The sequence below is a fragment of the Arachis hypogaea genome, chromosome 13 (genome assembly GCF_003086295.3).
Source record: "Arachis hypogaea cultivar Tifrunner chromosome 13, arahy.Tifrunner.gnm2.J5K5, whole genome shotgun sequence".
NCBI lineage: Eukaryota > Viridiplantae > Streptophyta > Magnoliopsida > Fabales > Fabaceae > Arachis > Arachis hypogaea.
Window position 1 is genome coordinate 95968944 of NC_092048.1, and position 25840 is coordinate 95994783.

General features: G+C 38.5%; 1 non-coding gene across 1 annotated transcript; it reads right to left on the reverse strand.

The window, feature by feature from the left end:
• Positions 1-3691: 3691 nt before the first annotated feature.
• LOC112739314 (small nucleolar RNA R71) lies at positions 3692-3799 on the reverse strand. The gene has a single exon (XR_003170246.1). It is a non-coding gene; the product is annotated as a small nucleolar RNA R71 (small nucleolar RNA).
• Positions 3800-25840: the final 22041 nt, after the last annotated feature.

Below are 25840 nucleotides of genomic sequence, written 5' to 3' on the forward strand. Positions count from 1 at the left end.
CTTTCTGCCCAATTCTGGCGTCCAGCACCAGAAACAAGTTGCAAAGTGGAGTTCAATGCCCAAACTGGCACAAAAGCTGGCGTTCAACTACAAGAAGGACTTCTACACGTGCAACACTCAAGCTCAGCCCAAGCACACACCAAGTGGGCCCCGAAAGTGGATTTATGCATCAATTACTTACTTCTGTAAACCCTAGTAGCTAGTTTATTATAAATAGGACCTTTTACTATTATATTAGACATCCTGGATTGTATTTTGATCCTGTGATCTCGTTTTAGGGGCTGGCCATTCGGCCATGCCTGGACCTTTCACTTATGTATTTTCAACGGTAGAGTTTCTACACTCCATAGATTAAGGTGTAGAGCTCTGCTGTTCCTCAAAGATTAATGCAAAGTACTACTGTTTTATATTCAATTCAACTTATTCCGCTTCTAAGATATTCATTCGCACTTCAACCTGAATGTGATGAACGTGACAATCATCATCATTCCCTATGAACGCGTGCCTGACAACCACTTCCATTCTACATTAGATTGAATGAGTATCTCTTAGATCTCTTAATCAGAATCTTCGTGGTATAAGCTAGATTGATGGCGGCATTCATGAGAGTCTGGAAAGTCTAAACCTTGTCCGTGGTATTCCGAGTAGGACTCTGGGATTGAATGACTGTGACGAACTCAAAACTCACGAGTGCTGGGCGTAGTGACAGACGCAAAAGGATAGTAAATCCTATTCCAGTATGATCGAGAACCTCCAAGATGATTAGCCATGCAGTGACAGCGCATCGGACCATTTTCACAGAGAGGAATAGGATGCAACCAACGACAAGGGTGATGCCTCCAGATGATTAGCCGTGCTGTGACAGAGCATTTGGACCATTTTCCCGAGAGAGATCGAAAGTAGCCATTGGCACCGGTGACATCTTTACATAAAGCCAGCCATAGAAAGGAGTAAGATTGATTGGATGAAGATAGCAGGAAAGCAGAGGTTCATAGGAACGAATGCATCTCTATACGCTTATCTGAAATTCTCACCAATGATTTACATAAGTATTTCTATCCTTATTTTAGTATTAATTTCGAAAACCCCATTACTATTTTATATCTGCCTGACTGAGATTTACAAGGTGACCATAGCTTGCTTCATACCAACAATCTCCGTGGGATTCGACCCTTACTCACGTAAGGTATTACTTGGACAACCCAGTGCACTTGCTGGTTAATTGTGCGAAGTTGTGAACCATGGTATTGGCATCATGTTTTTGGTGCCATTGCCAGGGAAAGAAAGAGCAATGAATTTTACATAATCAAAGTGTAATCACAATTTCTGCGCCCCAAGTTTTTGGCGCCGTTGCCGGGGATTGTTCGAGTTTGGACAACTAACGGTTCATCTTGTTGCTTAGATCAGGTAATTTTCTTTTTGTTTTCTCTTCAAAAAAATTTTTCAAAAATCTTTCAAAATTTTCTCCTTTGTTTTCGAAAAAAAAATTTTTTTTAAAAATAAAAATGTTTTCAAAAATATGTTTTTCTTCAGAATTTTTAAGAATGAATTCTAGTGTTTCATAAAGCATGTCTGGCTGTAAAGCCACGACTGTAGGGCATGTTAGACGTGTAATGTCTGAGTTACATACTAAAGTTTGGCTGGCTATTAAGCCATGCCTGACCTTTTGATTGGAGCTTTAGACTAAAGCGCATAAGATTCCTGGAATTCATATTAAAAATTTTGGAATCCTTATTTTTTTTCTTTTTCAAAATGATTTTCGAAAAAAATTAAAAGAAAATACAAAAAAAAAAATCATAAAATCATAAAAATCAAAAATATTTTTCATGTTTCTTGTTTGAGTCATGTGTCATGTTATAAGTTTGGTGTCAATTGCATATTCATCTTGCATTTTTTCGAAAATTCATGCATTCAAAGTGTTCTTCATGATCTTCAAGTTGTTCTTAGTAAATCTTCTTATTTGATCTTGATGTTTTCTTGTTTTGTGTTGTATGGTGTTTTTCATATGCATTCTTGGATTCTTAGTGTCTAAGCATTAAAGAATTCTAAGTTTGGTGTCTTGCATGTTTTCTTTGCATTAAAAAAAAAAATTTCAAAAATATGTTCTTGATGTTCATCATGATCTTCATAGTGTTCTTGGTGTTCATCTTGACATTCATAGTGTTCTTGCATTCATCACATATTTTGATCTAAAAATTTTCATGCATTGCATCTTTTTCATGTTTTTCTCTTTCATCATTAAAAATTCAAAAATAAAAAAAAAATATCTTCCCCTTTCTCTCTCATCAAATTCGAAAATTTGAATTGACTTTTTCAAAAATTTTTAAAATCAAGTTGTTTCTTATGAGACAAATCAAATTTTCAATTTGAAAATCTTATCTTTTTCAAAATCTTTTTCAAAAATCAAATCTTTTTCAAATTTCTTAGTTATTTTCGAAAATTTTAAAAATATTTTTCAAAAATCTTTTTCTCAATTTTATATCAAATTTTCGAAAATAACAATAACAATTAATGTTTTGATTCAAAAATTTCAAGTTTGTTACTTACTTGTTAAGAAAGATTCAAACTTTAAGTTCTAGAATCATATCTTATGATTTCTTGTGAATCAAGTCATCAATTGTGATTTTAAAAATCAAATCCTTTTTCAAAACTAATTTCAATCATAGTTTTTCAAAAATATCTTCCTTATCTTATCTTTTTCAAAATATGATTTTAAAATATCTTTTCTAACTTCCTATCTTCTTATCTTTTCAAAATTGATTTTCAAAATTTGTTTCAACTAACTAACTAACTTTTTGTTTGTTTCTCATCTTCTTCAAAACTACCTAACTAACTCTCTCTCTCTCTCCAATTTTTAAAAATATCTCCCTCTTTTTCAAAATTTCTTTTTAATTAACTAATTATTTCAATTTTTAAATCTTAATTTTCAAAAATCACTAACTCTTTTTCAAAAATTATTTTCGAAAATTCTCCTTCTCTCTCATCTCCTTCTATTTATTTATTCATCTACTAACACTTCATCTCACCCAAATTCGAACCTTCTCTTCCATCTGTGTTCGAATTTCTTCTTCTTCTTTTCTTCTACTCACACTGGGACCTCTATACTGTGGTAAAAAGGACCCCTATTATTATTATTTTTCTGTTCTCTCTTTTTCATATGAGCAGGAGCAAAGACAAGAATATTCTTGTTGAAGCAGATCCAGAACCTGAAAGGACTCTGAAAAGGAAACTAAGAGAAGCTAAAATACAACAATCCAGAGATAACCTTTCAGAAATTTTCGAATGAGAAGAGGAGATGGCAGCCGAAAATAATAATAATGCAAGGAGAATGCTTGGTGACTTTACTGCACCTAATTCCAATTTACATGGAAGAAGCATCTCCATTCCTACCATTGGAGCAAACAATTTTGAGCTGAAACCTCAGCTAGTTTCTCTGATGCAGCAGAACTGCAAGTTTCATGGACTTCCATCTGAAGATCCTTTTCAGTTCTTAACTGAATTCTTGCAGATCTGTGATACTGTTAAGACTAATAGAGTAGATCCTGAAGTCTACAGGCTCATGCTTTTCCCTTTTGCTGTAAGAGACAGAGCTAGAGTGTGGTTGGACTCTCAACCCAAAGACAGCCTGAAGTCTTGGGATAAGCTGGTCACGGCTTTCTTAGCCAAGTTCTTTCCTCCTCAAAAGCTGAGCAAGCTTAGAGTGGATGTTCAGACCTTCAGACAGAAAGAAGGTGAATCCCTCTATGAAGCTTGGGAAAGATACAAACAGTTGACCAAAAAGTGTCCTTCTGACATGCTTTCAGAATGGACCATCCTGGATATATTCTATGATGGTCTATCTGAGTTATCAAAGATGTCATTGGATACTTCTGCAGGTGGATCCATTCACCTAAAGAAAACGCCTGCAGAAGCTCAAGAACTCATTGACATGGTTGCTAATAACCAGTTCATGTACACTTCTGAGAGGAATCCTGTGAATAATGGGACGCCTATGAAGAAGGGAGTTCTTGAAATTGATACTCTAAATGCCATATTGGCTCAGAACAAAATATTGACTCAGCAAGTCAATATGATTTCTCAGAGTCTGAATGGAATGCAAGCTGCATCCAACAGTACTCAAGAGGCTTCCCCTGAAGAAGAAGTTTATGATCCTGAGAACCCTGCAATAGCAGAGGTAAATTACATGGGTGAACCTTATGGAAACAGCTATAATCCATCATGGAGAAATCATCCAAATCCCTCATGGAAGGATCAAAGGCCTCAACAAGGCTTTAATAATGGTGGAAGAAACAGGTTTAGCAATAATAAACCTTTTCCATCATCCACTCAGCAACAGACAGAGAACTCTGAACAAAATACATCTAATTTAGCAAACTTAGTCTCTGATCTATCCAAGGCCACTGTAAGTTTCATGAATGAAACAAGGTCTTCCATTAGAAATTTGGAAGCACAAGTAGGCCAGCTGAGTAAAAGGATCACTGAAATCCCTCCTAGTATTCTCCCAAGCAATACAGAAGAGAATCCAAAAGGAGAGTGCAAGGCCATTGACATAAGCACCATGGCCGAACCTGTAAGGGAAGGAGAGGACGTAAATCCCAAGGGGGAAGACCCCCTGGGACGTCCAGTGATCAATAAGGAGCTTCCCTCTGAGGAACCTAAGGAATCTGAAACTCATCTAGAGACCATAGAGATTCCATTGAACCTCCTTATACCATTCATGAGCTCTGATGAGTATTCCTCTTCTGAAGAGAATGAGGATGTTACTGAAGAGCGAACTGCCAAGTTTCTTGGTGCAATCATGAAGCTGAATGCCAAATTATTTGGTATTGAAACTTGGGAAGATGAACCTCCCTTGTTCACCAATGAACTAAGTGATCAGGATCAACTGACATTGCCTCAGAAGAGATAGGATCATGGAAAGTTTATAATACCTTGTACCATAGGCACCATGATCTTTAAGGCTCTGTGTGATCTTGGTTCAGGGATAAACCTCATGCCTCTCTCTGTAATAGAGAAACTGGGAATCTATGGGGTGCAAGCTGCTAAAATCTCATTAGAGATGGCAGATAATTCAAGAAAACAGGCTTATGGACAAGTAGAGGACGTGTTAGTAAAGGTTGAAGGCCTTTACATCCCTGCTGATTTCATAGTCTTAGATACTGGAAAGGAAGAGGATGAATCCATCATCCTATGAAGACCTTTCCTAGCTACAGCAAGAGCTGTGATTGATGTGGACAGAGGAGAATTGATCCTTCAATTGAATAAGGACAACCTTGTGTTTACAACTCAAGGATCTCTCTCTGCATCCATGGAGAGGAAGCAGAAAAAGCTTCTCTCAAAGCAGAGTCAAACAAAGCCCCCACAGTTAAACTCTAAGTTTGGTGTTGGGAGGCCACAACCGAACTCTAAGTTTGGTGTTGGGAGGTCTCAACAAAGCTCTGCACATTGATGAGATATTTTGTTGAGAAACGAATCTCTCACAAAACATCACAAAACTAACCGGCAAGTGTACCAGGTCGTATCAAGTAATAAAAACTCACGGGAGTGAGGTCGATCCCACAGGGATTGAAGGATTGAGCAATTTTAGTTTAGTGGTTGATTTAGTCAAGCGAATCAAGATTTGGTTGATGATTGTGTGACTTGCAGAATATAATTTGCATTGAAGTAAAGAGAACAAGAAATAAATTGCTGAAACTTAAAGAACAAGAAATTAAATGGCAGAAACTTAAAGTGCAAGAAATGTAAATTGCGGAATCTTAAAGTGCAAGGAATATAAATTGCTTGAAATGTAAAGGGAATTGGGGAATGGATTTGCAGAATTTAAACAAGGAAAAACTAAATTGCATCAAACAGAAGAGGGAAAGGGAATTGGGATTGAACCGGATTTTGAAGCAGTAAAGTAAATGAACAGAAAAAGCGATAAACATGGAATTGAAATGAGAAATTCAGATCTCAGGACCCAGAGACTAGAAAACCAAGTCTAGATCTCAATGCCTTCCTAGATCCAACAAGAACAATAGCAAGGAAATTGTAAATTGCAAAGAAAAGAGATGATGAACAATGAACCGAAAATGAAATTCAATTAACAGTAAAGAAACAGAGAGATCCAAGATTGAGATTGAAATAGAATTTCTTCAATTCTCCAATCCAAGATCCAAGACAAAAGTAAAATGAAATTGAAAGCAATGAAAACAAGAAATTAAAGTTCACTCAAGTTCAAAAGCTCTCCGAAAACTATTATGAAAATTCTAAAAGGAAAAACTCTCTTAATAACTTGAATTCTATCCTATTTATACACTTTCCAAAATGATCTTCAAGCCTTGAGTTGGGCCTTTGTTCTTGGTGGAATTGGGTTGAAAGAGGCCTTGGTTGATTGCTCTTGAAGATTGAAGAAGAACCGAAGTGAACCAATTGAACCGGTTTTGAAGTTAGCCAAAGCTGGACTTAACGTTAGGGCCAAAGTTAGGGGTCTAACTTTGACCCCAACTTTTCATAGCAGCAAGCCACATCCTTCTGGTTTGGACGTTGGTGCCAACGTTAGGGGTCTAACTTTGACCCTAACGTTGGCAATGCTTAGTGCTAGTGGCGCCAACGTTAGCCTCCAAGTTAGGGGGCTAACGTTGGCGCAAACGTTGGCCTTCCTCCTTTGTAATTTAAGTGCCAACGTTAGCCTCCAAGTTAGGGGGCTAACGTTGGCGCAAACGTTGGTGCCTAGGGGAGAAACTTCTCAAGTTCCAACGTTAGCCTCCAAGTTAGGGGGCTAACGTTGGAGCCAACGTTGGCCACTTCCTTTCAATGTCATGTGCCAACGTTAGCCTCCAAGTTAGGGGGCTAACGTTGGCTCAAACGTGGGGAGCCCAGGGAGTGATTTTCATGCCCAACGTTAGCCTCCAAGTTAGGGGGCTAACGTTGGGGCTAACTTCATGCATCCCGGTTCAATTTCACTTATTCCATTGTCCTCTCTTCACTCCTAGCCATTCCTCTTTGCTTCAACCTTTCTCCAAGCTTTCTTCACCTATCATTGATCAACCAAACTAATCAAAGCTATGCTCAAAATCATGAGATATTCAATCTTTCATAATATGCAACAAATATAGCACAAAACCTCATGAAATGGCATGAATTCATATATGGTTGGTTCAATCAAGGGAAACATGAAAATCTACTCAATTGGCTCGCTTGTAGCTCAAGAAAGTGCATAATTCTAATGAAAACTAAAGAAAAAGACTAGCTAAAATAGGCTAGGATGACTTGTCATCACAACACCAAACTTAAAGCTTGCTTGTCCCCAAGCAAGAAATGAATTATTAAGAAGAAAGAATGAAATGGAAGAGGAAGTTCATGCTAGCAGAGTGTTATTGATAGTTCATGGGGTTTTATGTGGATATGCAAATACTCACTTCTTATTGACTCCTAGGCCTAGAAAGTCTCCTTCAAGCTTCAAGTGACATACTGCTATAACCTCTCATTATTCCTTTATCCTTGGCTATTACTTTATTCAAAAGCTTTATTTGAGTGTCATGTGTAGCAAGTTCATTTTCTTTTCTTTATACTTGACACATTATTCACCATAGACACTTGGCTCACATTCCTTCTTAAAACATTGATGCCCAGCACCTCTTTGGGCTACTAAATGCCTTGTAGTTAGGTTGCTCTTGATAGTGGACTTTCAGCTGATGATCCCGGGTTAGTTAACCCAAGTCACCAAGTGTTGATGCACTCCAAAGAGCTTAATAATCCAAGCAGATCCTAGTACAAAGACATCACAGGCATGTATTTTAAGGTTCAAGCTATTGGTGTCCAGCTTTGTTTCTTTTTGTTTTTCTTTTGTTTTGCCACTTTTTGGCTCTCTTTGTTCTTTCCTTCTTTTTGTTTTTCTTTCTAACCAAGGAATTTAATTCAATTGAGATTCCTAGACAGTAGGCGACTCTTTACTTAGAAGGAGATATCCTAGCTCTTTATTCACTAAAAGTGAGCTATTATACAATCACACACATACCACCACTTACTTTTATTCCATTTCTATCTAACAGAGACCATTTCACTTCACATTCAAACTGTTCCTTTATTGAATTTAAAGATGCAGGGGACAATACATACTTCTTGTTAAGTGAAAATGAACACACAAGCCAACATAAAAACCAGCCTACTTATTAAAAAAACAAAAACATAATTGATGCATACTACACTAACAGTTTCTGTTAAAATGGGCATATTCACACTTCCAATTTAGAGCAATTCAATACTGATGGAGTTAAGTGACAATACAACCTCTTGGTGGTTTCTTCTTCTTTCATCTCAGCTAATGGTGAGTAGTCCTCCCAGAAGAGTGATTGAATTTCTGCAGTGTTAATGGAAGTTGCTTGTTTCTCAAGCCCTTAGATGATTTGTTAGTGTGCAAGACTTTCTTGTAGGCGTTTGAACTTACTTTGGTGTGTGAACACCAAACTTAGTCTCTTGCCTTGTTTCTTATGCATAACCATATGTGAAAGCCTAAATCTTTGCTAAAGGTAATAAAACTGAAAACTAGAAACAGACAATGCTTAAATGATTTGTCAGATTGCCTGGAGCTAGTAACCCTTTATATAGAAAGTGAGAATGTGCTTTTAAGTAAGATTTTGGTGGAACACCAAACTTAGAATCCTTTATTCTCCCTTAATATGTTTTGGTGTGAAACACCAAACTTAGCTCCTTGCAATACATACCACTCATTTAACCTTTTTATTGGACTAACTATGAAAAGAAAACTACCTCAGGTTGGGTTGCCTCCCAACAAGCGCTCTTTTATTGTCACTAGCTTGACACCTTTCAATTCTTTTTAAGAGGGCTGTAGGTGTTGAACCTCTTTTTCCTTAACCCATTGTCCTCCCAAGTACAACTTTGCTCTGTGACCATTTACAGTGAATTGATTCTTTGTTGCCTCATCTAGCAGCTCAATATTCCCATAGGGAAAAATCTTTGTCACCAAGTATGGGCCAATCCACTTAGACTTCAGTTTGCCAGGGAAGATTTTAAGCCTCGAATTATACAGGAGCACTTGTTGTCCTGGCTTGAATTCCTTCTTTGTGATCTTCTTGTCATGCCACTTCTTAGCTTTCTCCTTGTATATCTTCGCATTTTCATAAGCTTCCAGTCTGAATTCATCCAGTTCATTTAGTTGTAACAGCCTTTTTTCTCCTGCAGCTTGGGGATCAAGGTTGAGGAGTTTAGTGGCCCAAAAAGCTCTGTGTTCAAGCTCTACAGGGAGGTGGCAGGATTTGCCATATAATAGCTGAAAGGGTGACTTGCCAATAGGAGTTTTAAAAGCTGTCCTATACGCCCACAATGCATCCTCTAGCTTTCTAGCCCAATCTTTTCTTGTGATTCCCACTGTTTTCTCTAGGATCTTCTTTAATTCTCTATTTGCAACTTCAGCTTGGCCGTTAGTCTGAGGATGGTAGGGTGTGGCTACTTTGTGAATTACTCCATATTTGTGAAGGAGTTTCTCCATTTGTTTGTTGCAAAAGTGACTACCACCATCACTAATAAGACCTTTGGGCACTCCAAACCTAGTGAAGATGTGCTTTTTGAGGAATTGGAGGACGATTTGTGCATCACAGGTGGTTGTGGCTATGGCTTCTACCCATTTTGAGACATATTCCACTGCTACCAGGATGTATCTAAAAGAATAGGAAGGAGGAAAAGGCCCCATGAAATCAATTCCCCATAGATCGAACAATTCTAATTCTAGGATAAAATTTTGAGGCATCTCATTCCTTCTTGTTAATCCTCCTGCTTTCTGGCATTCATTACGTTGGTGTACATATTCTCTGGCATCCTTGAAAATAGTTGGCCAATAGAAGCCACTCTGTAGTATTTTTGCGGCTGTTTTTTCTGGGCCAAAGTGTCCACCATAAGCTGAACCATGACAATGCCACAAGATGTCCCTCACTTCACTTTCAGGAATACACCTCCTGATCACTCCATCAGAGCATCTCTTGAATAAGAAGGGTTCATCCCATGAAAATTTCCTTGCTTCTTTGATCAACTTCTTCACTTGTTGCTTAGAGAATTCTTGCGGTATCTTCCTTCCCACTTTGTAATTTGCTATGTCAGCAAACCAAGGTGCTTGCTGGATCTGCAGAAGGTGCTCATCTGGGAAGCTTTCATTTATGGGCTGGGATGCTTTTTGATTTGTTTCATGTGGTAGCCTTGACAGATGATCAGCGACCTGATTTTCAGTGCCCTTCCTATCTCTTATCTCAATGTCAAATTCTTGTAGGAGCAGTATCCACCTGATGAGTCTTGGTTTAGCATCCTGCTTTGACATCAAATACTTAAGTGCAGCATGATCAGTGTAAACCACAACTTTTGATCCTATCAGATATGATCTAAACTTATCGAATGCATAGACTACAGCTAGCAACTCTTTTTCTGTTGTAGTGTAATTTCTTTGGGCCTCATTCAACACTTTACTTGCATAATATATGACATGATGCAAATTCCCCTTCTTTTGCCCAAGTACAGCACCAATTGCAATGTCACTTGCATCACACATGAGTTCAAAAGGTAATTCCCAATCTGGAGGTGTGATGATTGGTGCTGTTGTGAGTTTATTTTTTAAAGTTTCAAATGCATGCTGACAGTTTTTATCAAAAACAAAAGGGTTATCAAGCATTAACAGATTACTTAAAGGTTTGGCTATTTTTGAAAAGTCCTTGATAAACCTTCTGTAAAATCCGGCATGCCCCAAGAAACTTCTAACAGATTTCACATTAATTGGTGGAGGGAGTTTTTCTATAATCTCAACCTTTGCTTTATCAACCTCTATCCCTTTTCTTGAAACTTTATGGCTAAGAACAATTCCTTCGGGTACCATAAAATGGCATTTCTCCCAGTTTAAAACCAAATTAGTTTCTTGGCACCATTTCAAGACAAGAGTTAAATGGTTTAGGCAAGCATTGAAATTATCACCAAAAACAGAGAAGTCATCCATGAAGACTTCTAAAAATTTTTCGACCATATCAGAAAAAATGGAGAGCATACACCTTTGAAATGTGGCAGGGGCGTTGCAGAGCCCAAAAGGCATCCTCCTATATGCAAAAACTCCAAATGGACATGTGAAGGCAGTTTTCTCTTGGTCCTTGGGGTCCACCACGATTTGATTATACCCAGAATATCCGTCCAAAAAACAGTAATAGGCATGGCCGGCTAACCTTTCCAGCATCTGATCAATGAATGGGAGAGGGAAATGATCCTTCCTGGTGGCATCATTCAATCTTCTATAGTCTATGCACATTCTCCACCCAGTCACTGTTCTAGTAGGGATCAACTCATTCTTCTCATTAGTGATGACCGTCATCCCTCCCTTCTTTGGTACAACTTGAACCGGGCTTACCCATGGGCTGTCAGATATTGGGAAGATTATCCCTGCATTCCACAACTTCATTACTTCCTTCTGGACAACTTCCTTCATTATAGGATTTAGCCTTCTTTACGGTTGAACCACTGGTTTGGAATTATCTTCCAAGAGGATCTTATGCATACATACTGCAGGGCTGATTCCCTTCAGATCATCAATGGTCCATCCTAAAGCATCTTTGTGAGCCTTGAGTACATCAAGAAGTTCTCCTTCTTCCTTCTTTGTTAGGGATGAATTAATGATTACTGGGAAGCTCTCCGATGTGCCAAGGAATGCATATTTGAGATGGGTGGGTAAAGGTTTCAGTTCTTGTCTTCGTACATCTTCTTTCTTATCTTGCCTTTTATCTTGCTCCGTAGAGGTCTCAGCCACTTGTTCCTCTCTTGCTCCTTTATTTCCTTCTTGCTCTTGAAAATTTTCTTCCAATGTTTCTTCCACCAAATTGTCTATCATATCCACTCTCACGTAATCCTCTTGCTCAGGAGCGTTTTGCATTGATTTGAACACATTTATGATCATTTGTTCATTATGGACCCTGAAGGTCATTTCTCCTTTTTCTACATCAATGATGGCCCTTGCTGTGTGTAGAAATGGCCTTCCCAGAATGATTGAGTCGTTTCCTTCTTTTTCAGTGTCCAAAATTACAAAATCTACTGGGAAAATAAACTCCCCAATCTTCACTAACAGGTTCTCCACAATTCCATTAGGTGTCTTGATTGATCTGTCAGCCATGACTAGTGACATCCTGGTGGGTTTAAGTTCTTCTATGGCAAGTTTTCTCATCATTGAGAGAGGCATTAAATTGATGCTGGCACCCAGGTCACAGAGAGCCTTGTTGAGAATTATCTTACCAATAGTGCATGAGACTACAAAGCTTCCTGGATCCTTAAGTTTTGGTGGAATACCCCGTTGAATCACCACACTGCATTCCTCGGTGAGTAATATGGTTTCCCTTTCAAGCCAACTTCTTTTCTTGTTGATAAGATCCTTCAGAAACTTGGAATATAGAGGCATTTGCTCAAGTGCTTCAGCCAAGGGAATGTTGATTTCCAGCTTCTTAAAAATCTCAAGGAATTTGTGGAACTGCTTGTCTTTCATCTCTTTGTTGAACCTCTGAGGGTAAGGCATTGGAGGTGTGATGCTTTTTCCTACTTGCTGCTGCCCCTGAGCTACCTCCCTTGAGCTATGTGGCTGGTTGTTCTTCTCTTTGAGTTTCTCAGTGTCTTTGTTTGGCATCACATCTTGCTCCTTAGCCTCATCTGCCTTTGTTTGATTCTCATCCTCTGTTGGTTCTTTGATGTTCTCTGCTTGCTTCCTTGTAGTGTCATTGTTGCTTATCAATGTTCTCCCACTCCTCAATTGTATTGCCTTGCATTCTTCCTTGGGATTTGGAATTGTGTCACTGGGCAGTGAGTTTGAAGATCTCTCAACAGATACTTGCTTGGAGATTTGCCCCATCTGTCTCTCTAGGCTCTTTATAGAGGCTTCCTGATTCTTTGCTACCATTTCTTGGTGTTTCAACATTTTGTCTATCATGGCTTCCAAGTGGGTGATTCTTTGGGCTTCAGGTGATACTTGAGGTGGGTTATGAGATGTGGGTGGTGGATGGTAGGCATTTTGGTTGGTAGATTGGTTATTAGATTGGTATTGGTTGATGTTGGGGTAGTTGTTTTGAGGTTTTCTGAAGGGGTTTTGGTTAGTCTGCTGCTGGTTGTGATTTTGGTTGTTTCTTGGATTATGTTGGTTTGAGTTCCTCTGCCATGGTTGTTGGTTTTGGGTATGGTTATCTCCCCATCTGAGGTTTGGGTGGTTCTTCCAGGATGGATTGTATGTATCACCATACACTTCATTTGGTCCTTGGTTGTGCATATACTAAACTTGCTCTTGTTGTTGTTCTTCTTGAGTTTCTTCACTCTGTCCCCATGTGGTTGATGGTTGGCTAGTGTTGACTGCTGCAACTTGGAGACTATCAATCCTCTTGGCCATTTGCTCAAATTGTTGTTGAATTTGCTGATGCATCATCTTGTTTTGAGCTAGGATTGAATCCACTCCTTCTAGTTCCATTACTCCTCTTCTTTGTGATGGTTGGCGGCTTCTTTGATGAGCAAAGAAATATTGGTTGTTGGCCACCATATCCACAAGATTCTGAGCCTCTTCAGCAGTTTTCATTAGTTGTAGTGAACCTCCAGCAGAATGATCTAATGCCTCCTGAGATTTTAATGTCAGGCCTTCATAGAAATTTTGCAACACGTCCCATTCATTGAACATCTCTGGAGGACACTTTCTGATTAAGGCTTTGTACCTCTCCCATGCTTCATACAAGGATTCGGCATCTAATTGTGTGAATGTCTGCACCTCGGTTTTCAGCCTGATGACTCTTTGGGGTGGATAGAATTTGGCTAGAAATTTAGTCACCAAGTCATCCCAACTAGTGATACTTCCTTGGGGAAAAGTTTCAAGCCATTGTGCAGCCTTATCCCTTAATGAGAATGGGAACAATAGAAGCTTGTAAGTTTCAAGATTCACGCCATTGGATTTGACAGTGTCACAGATCCTTAAGAAGGTAGATAGATGTTGATTTGGATCCTCCAATGGTCCTCCCCCAAATGAGCAATTGTTCTGGACCAATGTGATGAGTTGTGGCTTCAGTTCAAAGTTATTTGCATTGACATTAGGGGTGAGAATGCTACTTCCACAATGTCTAGCATTTGCAAAGGTATAGGAAGCCAATACTCTCCTCTGTTGTGGTTGATTATTGACTCCTCCTTCTGGATTAGATGTATCTCCTTCCATCTCGTGGAATTCTTCGTCTGATTCCTCTTCTCCAACAATACTTTTCCCTCTTTCAGCTCTTCTTAACCTCCTGAGAGTTCTTTCGTCTTGTTCATGAAAATTGGGTATGGCTCTTCTTGTACCTGACATACAGGCAGAACATAAGAGCACACAAACCAGTTACACTTCAATCTTCTGCTAGAATGAAGTTTTAGTTAGCTTAAGCAAAAATTCAAACAGTTAGTGGGTTAGTCAAAAATAAAGAAAAAGTGCTTGATCTAGACCACCACCTCACTTAATCATTGTCAATCTAATCAATCCCCGGCAACGGCGCCAAAAACTTGATGAGATATTTTGTTGAGAAACGAATCTCTCACAAAGCATCACAAAACTAACCGGCAAGTGTACCAGGTCGTATCAAGTAATAAAAACTCACGGGAGTGAGGTCGATCCCACAGGGATTGAAGGATTGAGCAATTTTAGTTTAGTGGTTGATTTAGTCAAGCGAATCAAGATTTGGTTGATGATTGTGTGACTTGCAGAATATAATTTGCATTGAAGTAAAGAGAACAAGAAATAAATTGCTGAAACTTAAAGAACAAGAAATTAAATGGCAGAAACTTAAAGTGCAAGAAATGTAAATTGCGGAATCTTAAAGTGCAAGGAATATAAATTGCTTGAAATGTAAAGGGAATTGGGGAATGGATTTGCAGAATTTAAATAAGGAAAAACTAAATTGCATCAAACAGAAGAGGGAAAGGGAAATGGGATTGAACCGGATTTTGAAGCAGTAAAGTAAATGAACAGAAAAAGCGATAAACATGGAATTGAAATGAGAAATTCAGATCTCAGGACCCAGAGACTAGAAAACCAAGTCTAGATCTCAATGCCTTCCTAGATCCAACAAGAACAATAGCAAGGAAATTGTAAATTGCAAAGAAAAGAGATGATGAACAATGAACCGAAAATGAAATTCAATTAACAGTAAAGAAACAGAGAGATCCAAGATTGAGATTGAAACAGAATTTCTTCAATTCTCCAATCCAAGATCCAAGACAAAAGTAAAATGAAATTGAAAGCAATGAAAACAAGAAATTAAAGTTCACTCAAGTTCAAAAGCTCTCCGAAAACTATTATGAAAATTCTAAAAGGAAAAACTCTCTTAATAACTTGAATTCTATACTATTTATACACTTTCCAAAATGATCTTCAAGCCTTGAGTTGGGCCTTTGTTCTTGGTGGAATTGGGTTGAAAGAGGCCTTGGTTGATTGCTCTTGAAGATTGAAGAAGAACCGAAGTGAACCAATTGAACCGGTTTTGAAGTTAGCCAAAGCTGGACTTAACGTTAGGGCCAAAGTTAGGGGTCTAACTTTGACCCCAACTTTTCATAGCAGCAAGCCACATCCTTCTGGTTTGGACGTTGGTGCCAACGTTAGGGGTCTAACTTTGACCCTAACGTTGGCAATGCTTAGTGCTAGTGGCGCCAACGTTAGCCTCCAAGTTAGGGGGCTAACGTTGGCGCAAACGTTGGCCTTCCTCCTTTGTAATTTAAGTGCCAACGTTAGCCTCCAAGTTAGGGGGCTAACGTTGGCGCAAACGTTGGTGCCCAGGGGAGAAACTTCTCAAGTTCCAACGTTAGCCTCCAAGTTAGGGGGCTAACGTTGGAGCCAACGTTGGCCACTTCCTTTCAATGTCATGTGCCAACGTTAGCCTCCAAGTTAGGGGGCTAACGTTGGCTCAAACGTGGGGAGCCCAGGGAGTGATTTTCATGCCCAACGTTAGCCTCCAAGTTAGGGGGCTAACGTTGGGGCTAACTTCATGCATCCCGGTTCAATTTCACTTATTCCATTGTCCTCTCTTCACTCCTAGCCATTCCTCTTTGCTTCAACCTTTCTCCAAGCTTTCTTCACCTATCATTGATCAACCAAACTAATCAAAGCTATGCTCAAAATCATGAGATATTCAATCTTTCATAATATGCAACAAATATAGCACAAAACCTCATGAAATGGCATGAATTCATATATGGTTGGTTCAATCAAGGGAAACATGAAAATCTACTCAATTGGCTTGCTTGTAGCTCAAGAAAGTGCATAATTCTAATGAAAACTAAAGAAAAAGACTAGCTAAAATAGGCTAGGATGACTTGTCATCACACATCTGTGAGGCTCCATGAGAGTCCACTGTCAAGCTATTGACATTAAAGAAGCGCTTTTTGGGAGGCAACCAAATTTTTATTTATCTAACTATATTTTTCTTAGTTATATGTCTTTATAGGTTCATGATCATGTGGAGTCACAAAATAAATAAAAAAATTGAAAACGGAATCAAAAACAGCAGAAGAAAAATCACACCCTGGAGGAAGACCTTACTGGTGTTTAAACGCCAGTAAGAAGCATGTTTTGGGCGTTCAACGCCAGAACAGAGCATGGTTCTGGCGCTGAATGCCAGAAATGGGCAGCATCTGGGCGTTTGAACGCCAGAAATGCACCCTGGAGAAGAGCTGGCACTGAACGCCCAGAACAAGCATGGTTCTGGCGTTCAACGCCAGAAATAAGCTACAAATGGGCGTTCAACGCCCAGAACAAGCACCAACCTAGCGCTGAACGCGCAGAGTTGTGTGCAAGGGCATTTTACATGCCTAATTTGGTGCAAGGTTGTAAATCCTTGAACACCTCAGGATCTGTGAACCCCACAGGATCACCTCAGGATCTGTGAATCTCACAGGATCCCCACCCACCTCACCCTCTCTCTCTCCATTTATGATCATCCCTTCTGTTTTCCATTCACCACTCACATCCATACTCATATCCCTGCATCTCCTCCATATCTTCTTCTTCTTCTTCTATTCTTTCTTCTTTTGCTCGAGGGCGAGCAACATTCTAAGTTTGGTGTGGTAAAAGCATATAAGCTTTTTATTTTTCCATTACCATTGATGGCACCTAAGACCGGAGAAACCTCTAGAAAAGGGGAAGGGAAGACAAAAGCTTCCACCTCCGAGTCATGGGAGATGGAAAGATTCATCTCAAGGGTCTATAGCTCAGTGGTAGAACATGTGACTGCAAATCAAGAGATCCCTGAGATACCTCAGGGGATGCACTTCCCTCCACATAAATATTGGGAGCAAATCAACACCTCCTTAGGAGAATTAAGTTCCAACATGGGACAATTAAGGGTGGAACATCAAGAGCACTCCATCAACTTTCATGAAAGTAGAGAAGATCAAAAAGTAATGAGGGAGGAGCAACAAAGACAAGGAAGAGACATAGAAGAGCTCAAGGACATCATTGGTTCCTCAAGAAGGAAACGCCACCATCACTAAGGTGGATTCATTCCTTGTTCTTATTTCTTCTGTTTTTCGTTTTCTCTATGTTAAGTGCTTATCTATGTTTGTGTCTTCATTACATGATCATTAGTATTTAGTAACTTTGTCTTAAAGTTATGAATGTCCTATGAATCCATCACCTCTCTTAAATGAAAAATGTTTTAATTCAAAAGAACAAGAAGTACATGAGTTTTGAATTTATCCTTGAACTTAGTTTAATTATATTGATGTGGTGACAATGCTTCTTGTTTTCTGAATGAATGCTTGAACAGTGCATATGTCTTTTGAAGTTGTTGTTTAAGAATGTTAAATATGTTAGTTCTTGGAAGAATGATGATTAGGAAACATGTTATTTGATAATCTGAAAAATCACAAAAATAATTCTTGAAGCAAGAAAAAGCAGCGAAGAACAAAGCTTGCAGAAAAAAAAAATAGGCGAAAAAAAAATTAGAAAGAAAAAGCAAGCAGAAAAAGGCAAAAGCTCTTAAAACCAAGAGGCAAGAGCAAAAAGCCAATAACCCTTAAAACCAAAAGGCAAGGGCAAATAAAAAGGATCCCAAGGCTTTGAGCATCAGTGGATAGGAGGGCCTAAAGGAATAAAATCCTGGTCTAAGCGGCTAAACCAAGCTGTCCCTAACCATGTGCTTGTGGCGTTTAGGTGTCAAGTGAAAACTTGAGACTGAGCGGTTAAAGTCAAGGTCCAAAGCAAAAAAAGAGTGTGCTTAAGAACCCTGGAAACCTCTAATTGGGAACTTTAGCAAAGCTGAGTCACAATCTGAAAAGGTTCACCCAATTATGTGTCTGTGGCATTTATGTATCCGGTGATAATACTGGAAAACAAAGTGCTTAGGACCACGGCCAAGACTCATAAAACAGCTGTGTTCAAGAATCATCATACTGAACTAGGAGAATCAATAACACTATCCGAACTCTGAGTTCCTATAGATGCGAATCATTCTGAACTTCAATGGATAAAGTGAGATGCCAAAGCTATTCAAGAGGCAGAAAAGCTATAAGTCCCGCTCATTTAATTGGAGCTATGTTTCATTGATAGTTTGGAATTTATAGTATATTCTCTTCTTTTTATCCTATTTGATTTTCAGCTGCTTGGGGACAAGCAACAATTTAAGTTTGGTGTTGTGATGAGCGGATAATTTATACGCTTTTTGGCATTGTTTTTAGTATGTTTTTAGTAGGATCTAGTTACTTTTAGGGATGTTTTCATTAGTTTTTATGTTAAATTCACATTTCTGGACTTTACTATGAGTTTGTGTGTTTTTCTGTGATTTCAGGTATTTTCTGGCTGAAATTGAGGGACTTGAGCAAAAATCAGATTTAGAGGTTGAAGAAGGACTGCTGATGCTGTTGGATTCTGACCTCCCTGCACTCAGAATAGATTTTCTGGAGCTACATAACTCAAAATAGCGCGCTTCCAATTGCGTTGGAAATTAGACATCTAGGGCTTTCCAGAAATATATAATAGTCCATACTTTTCCCAATTTTAAACGACGCAAACTGGCGTTCAACGCCAGCTCTCTGCCCAATTCTGGCGTCCTGCGCCAGAAACAAGTTGCAAAGTGGAGTTCAACGCCCAAACTGGTACAAAAGCTGGCGTTCAACTCCAAGAAGGACCTCTACACGTGCAACACTCAAGCTCAGCCCAAGCACACACCAAGTGGGCCCCGGAAGTGGATTTTTGCATCAATTACTTACTTCTGTAAACCCTAGTAGCTAGTTTATTATAAATAGGACCTTTTACTATTATATTAGACATCCTGGATTGTATTTTGATCCTGTGATCTCATTTTGGAGGCTGGCCATTCGGCCATGCCTGGACCTTTCACTTATGTATTTTCAACGGTAGAGTTTCTACACTCCATAGATTAAGGTGTGGAGCTCTGCTGGTCCTCAAAGATTAATGCAAAGTACTACTGTTTTCTATTCAATTCAACTTATTCCACTTCTAAAATATTCATTCGCACTTCAACCTGAATGTGATGAACGTGACAATCATCATCATTCCCTATGAACATGTGCCTGACAACCACTTCCGTTCTACATTAGATTGAATGAGTATCTCTTAGATCTCTTAATCAGAATCTTCGTGGTATAAGCTAGATTGATGGCGGCATTCATGAGAGTCCGAAAAGTCTAAACCTTGTCCGTGGTATTCCGAGTAGGACTCTGGGATTGAATGACTGTGACGAACTCAAAACTCGCGAGTGCTGGGCGTAGTGACAGACGCAAAAGGATAGTAAATCCTATTCCAGTATGATCGAGAAGCTCCAAGATGATTAGCCATGCAGTGACAGCGCATCGGACCATTTTCACAGAGAGGAATAGGATGCAACCAACGACAGGGGTGATGCCTCCAGACGATTAGCCGTGCTGTGACAGAGCATTTGGACCATTTTCCCGAGAGAGATCGAAAGTAGCCATTGGCACCGGTGACATCCTTACATAAAGCCAGCTATAGAAAGGAGTAAGATTGATTGGATGAAGATAGCAGGAAAGCAGAGGTTCAGAGGAACGAATGCATCTCCATACGCTTATCTGAAATTCTCACCAATGATTTACATAAGTATTTCTATCCTTATTTTAGTATTAATTTCGAAAACCCCATTACTATTTTATATCTGCCTGACTGAGATTTACAAGGTGACCATAGCTTGCTTCATACCAACAATCTCCGTGGGATTCGACCCTTACTCACGTAAGGTATTACTTGGACGACCCAGTGCACATGCTGGTTAGTTGTGTGAAGTTGTGAACCATGGTATTGGCATCATGTTTTTGGTGCCATTGCTAGGGAAAGAAAGAGCAATGAATTTTACATAATCAAAGTGTAATCACAATTTCTGTGCACCAGTGGTCACGTTAGTTAGACTAACGTGGCTGCTAACGTGGTTCTTTCTTGCTTCCTTTGTCCTGAAATCAAGCAATAAAGTGCATCAAAGTTCTAATCCTCATCATGAGACATGCATCATCCAATTTGTCATTTAATTCATGCAAAATTCTCATGAAATCATGTAAAGTGCACCATGCTTGCTTGAATTAAGATGTAAGTGAATTTTTACCCAAAACTTGCTTATTTCCTAAGAAAATGCATGAAACTACCCTAAAACAGTAAAGAAAAGGTCAGTGAAACTGGCCAAAATGTCCTGGCATCACAACACCAAACTTAAAGCTTGCTTGTCCCTAAGCAAGTACTTGAACAAGAGAATGATGAATGAAATGCCAAGAGAAATGAGTCATTATTGTGGAAGTCATGTCCTTGGTTTTATGGTGGTTTCATGAATAGCAACTTAGGTTCATTCCTTCACTGGCTTTCAGACCTTTATCATGTCTTGGAATACCCACTTGACTGCACCTTATGAAACTTTTATTCATTGATCTTTTTTGTCATTTCAGGGCTTATTTGTGTTCTTAGACTAGGTGCTCTGTGAGGGGGCGACTCTTTAACATAAGCTTTCAGCCAGCACTCCCAAACCAGTTGGTTCAAGGTGCTAGGTGTTAAGACACTCCTAAGGACTTACTCCCTCAAGTCTCTTTCCCCCATACAGACACACCACAGGCACATGGTTTGTTATTTTCTTTTCTTGAGACCTTGGTGTCCACCACCTCTTTGGGTTACTAAGTGTTCTGTAGCAAGGGTTACTCTTGATAGTGGACTTTCAGCCGATAATCCCGGGTTAGTTAACCCAAGTTACCAAGTGATAAGGCACCCCTAAGAGCTTATTCATCCAAGTAAATCCCTTACACAAGAGCACCACAAACATATCCCTCAAGATTCAAACCCTTGGTGCCTAGCCTTATTTCTTACTCTTTTTTCTTTTATTCTTTAACTTTCATTTTTCTTTCCCTTTTTTTTTGGGGATCTTGTTATTCAGCTAGTCTCATGGGGTGTGTTTCAAGCATATGATTTAGGACAGATAGTTGCCTTCCCACCTTAATGGTGAACTAACTTAGCTAATCTATGACCACACCATAAAATTAGGAACTTACTCCACAATATGGATTCCACTCTGGTCTTTGATAACACACATTCTCTTTTTATTTGATTAAAAAAGGAAACAAGCAACACAATAAGCAAGATGGAATTGAAAACAGGCAATTTGACTAGCAATCACAGACCTAAGCAAGGATAATACTAAAAACAGAATTGAAAATCCTAAACTACCATGGAAGCATGTTTTATTTCATACATGATTTTCTTTATTTAAAACTTGAAAAAGATGGGACAATGAGGGAACTCCACCAACTTTTACTCATGGGGTTGCTTCTGCTCTCCCTCTTGTTTGTCCTCTTTGTGTCCACTTGTGCTTCCTTGTATCCGTGCTAGTCTGGCTCTTTTCCAGTCTTCAAGTGCCTTCTTTACTGATTCATGACTCTTCTCCACTTGTTCTGTTAGCTCTTTTTGGACTTCATCATACCTGGGGATTGCAGAGTGCAGATTATATATATGACTAGACATATAGTTCAACTTGACTTGAGTGTTTGTGTAGAATTCCTCCCTATGTAGTTGCCGTCCTTCGTTCAGTACGCTGAACTCATTGAATGCCTTCGCCTGAGCTAGTTGTCGTTGATTGAGTTCTTGAAGGCGCTTGTCTTGTCGCTCTTGTTTTTTAGTCACTTGATTTATGGCTTGGGTAAGCTGGGAATAGTGTTCCATTTGTTGTTTTTGCCATTCTCCTTGTTGATTCATCCAATTAGAAAGGAGCTCTTCTTGACGATCCATCCTTTGAGCTTGAATGTGCAGTTGTTGTTCTTGTCCCCCCCCATATAACTCCTTGCTAGCTCCTCAATGGCTCCATGAATGTAGTTCAGGTTTATGTTGGTTGGGTCATGATATTCTCTTTGTTGGTGTTCTTCCTGATGAGACTCTTCTTGGTGAGATCCTCCTTTTGGTTTTGGCTTTCCTATGTGAGGTCTTCTTTGTTGTTGGGCTGGTGTCACATGAGTTAGACGCTGAAACGTAATTAGCCTCCCAGGATTTAACCAATCTAGGTTGCTATCCTCGAAGACAACCTTGGCTTTTGTGCACAGTCTGAGGATGGTGCTGGGGTACAGATGAGCGGATAATTTATATGCTTTTTTGCATTGTTTTTAGTATGTTTTTAGTAGGATCTAGTTACTTTTATGGATGTTTTCATTAGTTTTTATGTTAAATTCACATTTCTGGACTATACTATGAGTTTGTGTGTTTTTCTGTGATTTCAGGTACTTTCTGGCTGAAATTGAGGGAATTGAGCAAAAATCAGATTCAGAGGTTGAAGAAGGACTGCTGATGCTGTTGGATTCTGACTTCCCTGCACTCAAAGTGGATTTTCTGGAGCTACAGAACTAAAAATGGTGCGCTTCTAATTGCGTTGGAAAGTAGACATCCAGAGCTTTCCAGCAATGTATAATAGTCCATACTTTGGCCGATTTTAGATTACGTAAAAGGGCGTTGAACGCCAGTTCTACGCTGTTGTCTGGAGTTAAACGCCAGAAACAAGTCACAAACCAGAGTTGAACGCCAGAAATACGTTACAACCTGGCGTTCAACTCCAGAAAGAGCCTCTGCACGTGTAACATTCAAACTCAGCCCAAGCACACACCAAGTGGGCTCCGGAAGTGGATTTATACATCAATTACTTACTTCTATAAACCCTAGTAACTAGTTTAGTATAAATAGAACCTTTTACTATTGTATTAGACATCCTAAGTTTTATCTTTGGATCATAGTAGCTTTGGTTACTCCGGTTCCCCTCTGGGGCCGAGACCAATGAACTCCATTATCACTTATGTATTTTCAACGGTAGAGTTTCTACACTCCATAGATTAAGGTGTGGAGCTCTGTTGTTCCTCAAAGATTAATGCAAAGTACTACTGTTTTCTATTCAATTCATCTTATTTCGCTTCTAAGATATTCATTCGCTCTTCAACCTGAATGTGATGAACGTGACAATCATCATCATTACCTATGAACGCGTGCCTGAAAACCACTTCCGTTCTACCCTCGACTGAATGAGTATCTCTTAGATCTCTTAATCAGAATCTTCGTGGTGTAAGCTAGAATGATGGCGGCATTCAAGAGAATCCGGAAAGTCTAAACCTTGTCTATGGTATTCCGAGTAGGATTCAATGATTGAATGACTGTGACGAGCTTCAAACTCGCGAGTGCTGGGCGTAGTGACAGACGCAAAAGGAGGGTGAATCCTATTCCAGCATGATCGGGAACCTCAGATGATTAGCCGTGCCGTGACAGGGCATCTTGGACCATTTTCACAAGAGGAGGGGATGTAGCCACTGACAACGGTGATGCCCTTGCATAAAGCCAGCCATGGAAAGGAGTAAGACTGATTGGATGAAGGCAGCAGGAAAGCAGAGGTTCAGAGGAACGAAAGCATCTCTATACGCTTATCTGAAATTCTCACCAATGAATTACATAAGTGTTTCTATCCCTATTCTATGTTTACTTATTAATTAATTTCGAAAACTCCATAACTATTTTATATCCGCCTGACTGAGATTCACAAGGTGACCATAGCTTACTTCATACCAACAATCTCCGTGGGATCGACCCTTACTCATGTAAGGTTTATTACTTGGACGACCCAGTGCACTTGCTGGTTAGTTATGCGAAGTTGTGAAGATATGTTTAGACCATGGTTCTGTGCATCCGTTTTTGGTGCCATCGCCAGGGAATCAATTTCGAACAACAATTCACAACCTGAGTAACAATTTCGCATACCAAGTTTTTGGCGCCGTTGCTGGGGATTGTTTGAGTTTGGACAACTGACGGTTCATCTTGTTGCTCAGATTAGGTGATTTTCTTTTTGTTTTATTTTCAAAAATTTTTCAAAAATCTTTCAAAATTTTCTCCTTTGTTTTCAAAAAATAAAAAAAAATGTTTTCAAAAATATATTTTTCTTAAGAATTTTTAAGAATGAATTCTAGTGTTTCATGAAACATGTGAAGCCTGGCTGGCTGTAAAGTCATGTCTAAATTCATTTGGACTGAGGCTTCCAATTTGTTATCAAGAGCAAGCTAGTTGTTGCTAATCCACCTGCTGCTGTTCCTGATTTACATACTAAAGCTTGGCTGGCTATTAAGCCATGCCTGACCCTTTGATTGGAGCTTTAGACTAAGAATGCTAGATTCCTGGAATTCATATTAAAAATTTTGGAATCCTTATTTTTCTTTTTCAAAATGATTTTCGAAAAAATTAAAAGAAAATACAAAAAAAATCATAAAATCATAAAAATCAAAAATATTTTTGTGTTCTTGTTTGAGTCTTGAGTCATGTTATAAGTTTGGTGTCAATTGCATGTGCATCTTGCATTTTTCGAAAATAATCATGCATTCATAGTGCTCTTCATGATCTTCAAGTTGTTCTTGGTAAGTCTTCTTGTTTGATCTTTGCATTTGCATGTTTTGTGTCTTTTCTTGTTTTTCATATGCATTCTTGCATTCATAGAGTCTAAACATGAAAGATTTCTAAGTTTGGTGTCTTGCATGTTTTCTTTGCATAAAAATTTTTTTTTCAAAAATGTGTTCTTGATGTTCATCATGATCTTCATAGTGTTCTTGGTGTTCATCTTGACATTCATAGCATTCTTGCATGCATTCATTGTTTTGATCCATAACTTTCATGCATTGCATCATTTTTCTTGTTTTTCTCTCTCATCATAAAAATTCAAAAATCAAAAAAATATCTTTCCCTTTTTCTCTCTTAAAATTTCGAAAATTAGATTTGACTTTTTCAAAAATTTTTAAAATCTAGTTGTTTTTATGAGTCAAATCAAATTTTCAATTTAAAAATCTCATATTTTTCAAAATCTTTTTCAAAAATCAAATCTTTTTCATTTTTTTTAGTTATTTTCAAAAATTTCAAAAATATCTTTCAAAAATCTTTTTCTTAATTTTACATCATATTTTCGAAAATAACATCATCAATTAATGTTTTGATTCAAAAATTTCAAGTTTGTTACTTACTTGTTAAGAAAGATTCAAACTTTAAGTTCTAGAATCATATCTTGTGATTTCTTGTGAATCAAGTCATTAATTGTGATTTTAAAAATCAAATCTTTTTCAAAACTAATTTCAATCATATCTTTTCAAAAATATCTTCTCATCATATCTTTTTCAAAAAGTTGATTTCAAAATATTTTTCTAACTTCCTAACTTCTTATCTTTTCAAAATTTGTTTCAACTAACTAACTAACTTTTTGTTTGTTTCTTATCTTTTTCAAAACTACCTAACTAACTCTCTCTCTCTAATTTTCGAAAATATCTTCCCTCTTTTTCAAAATTTCTTTTTAATTAACCAATTTTTTTAATTTTTGATTTTAATTTT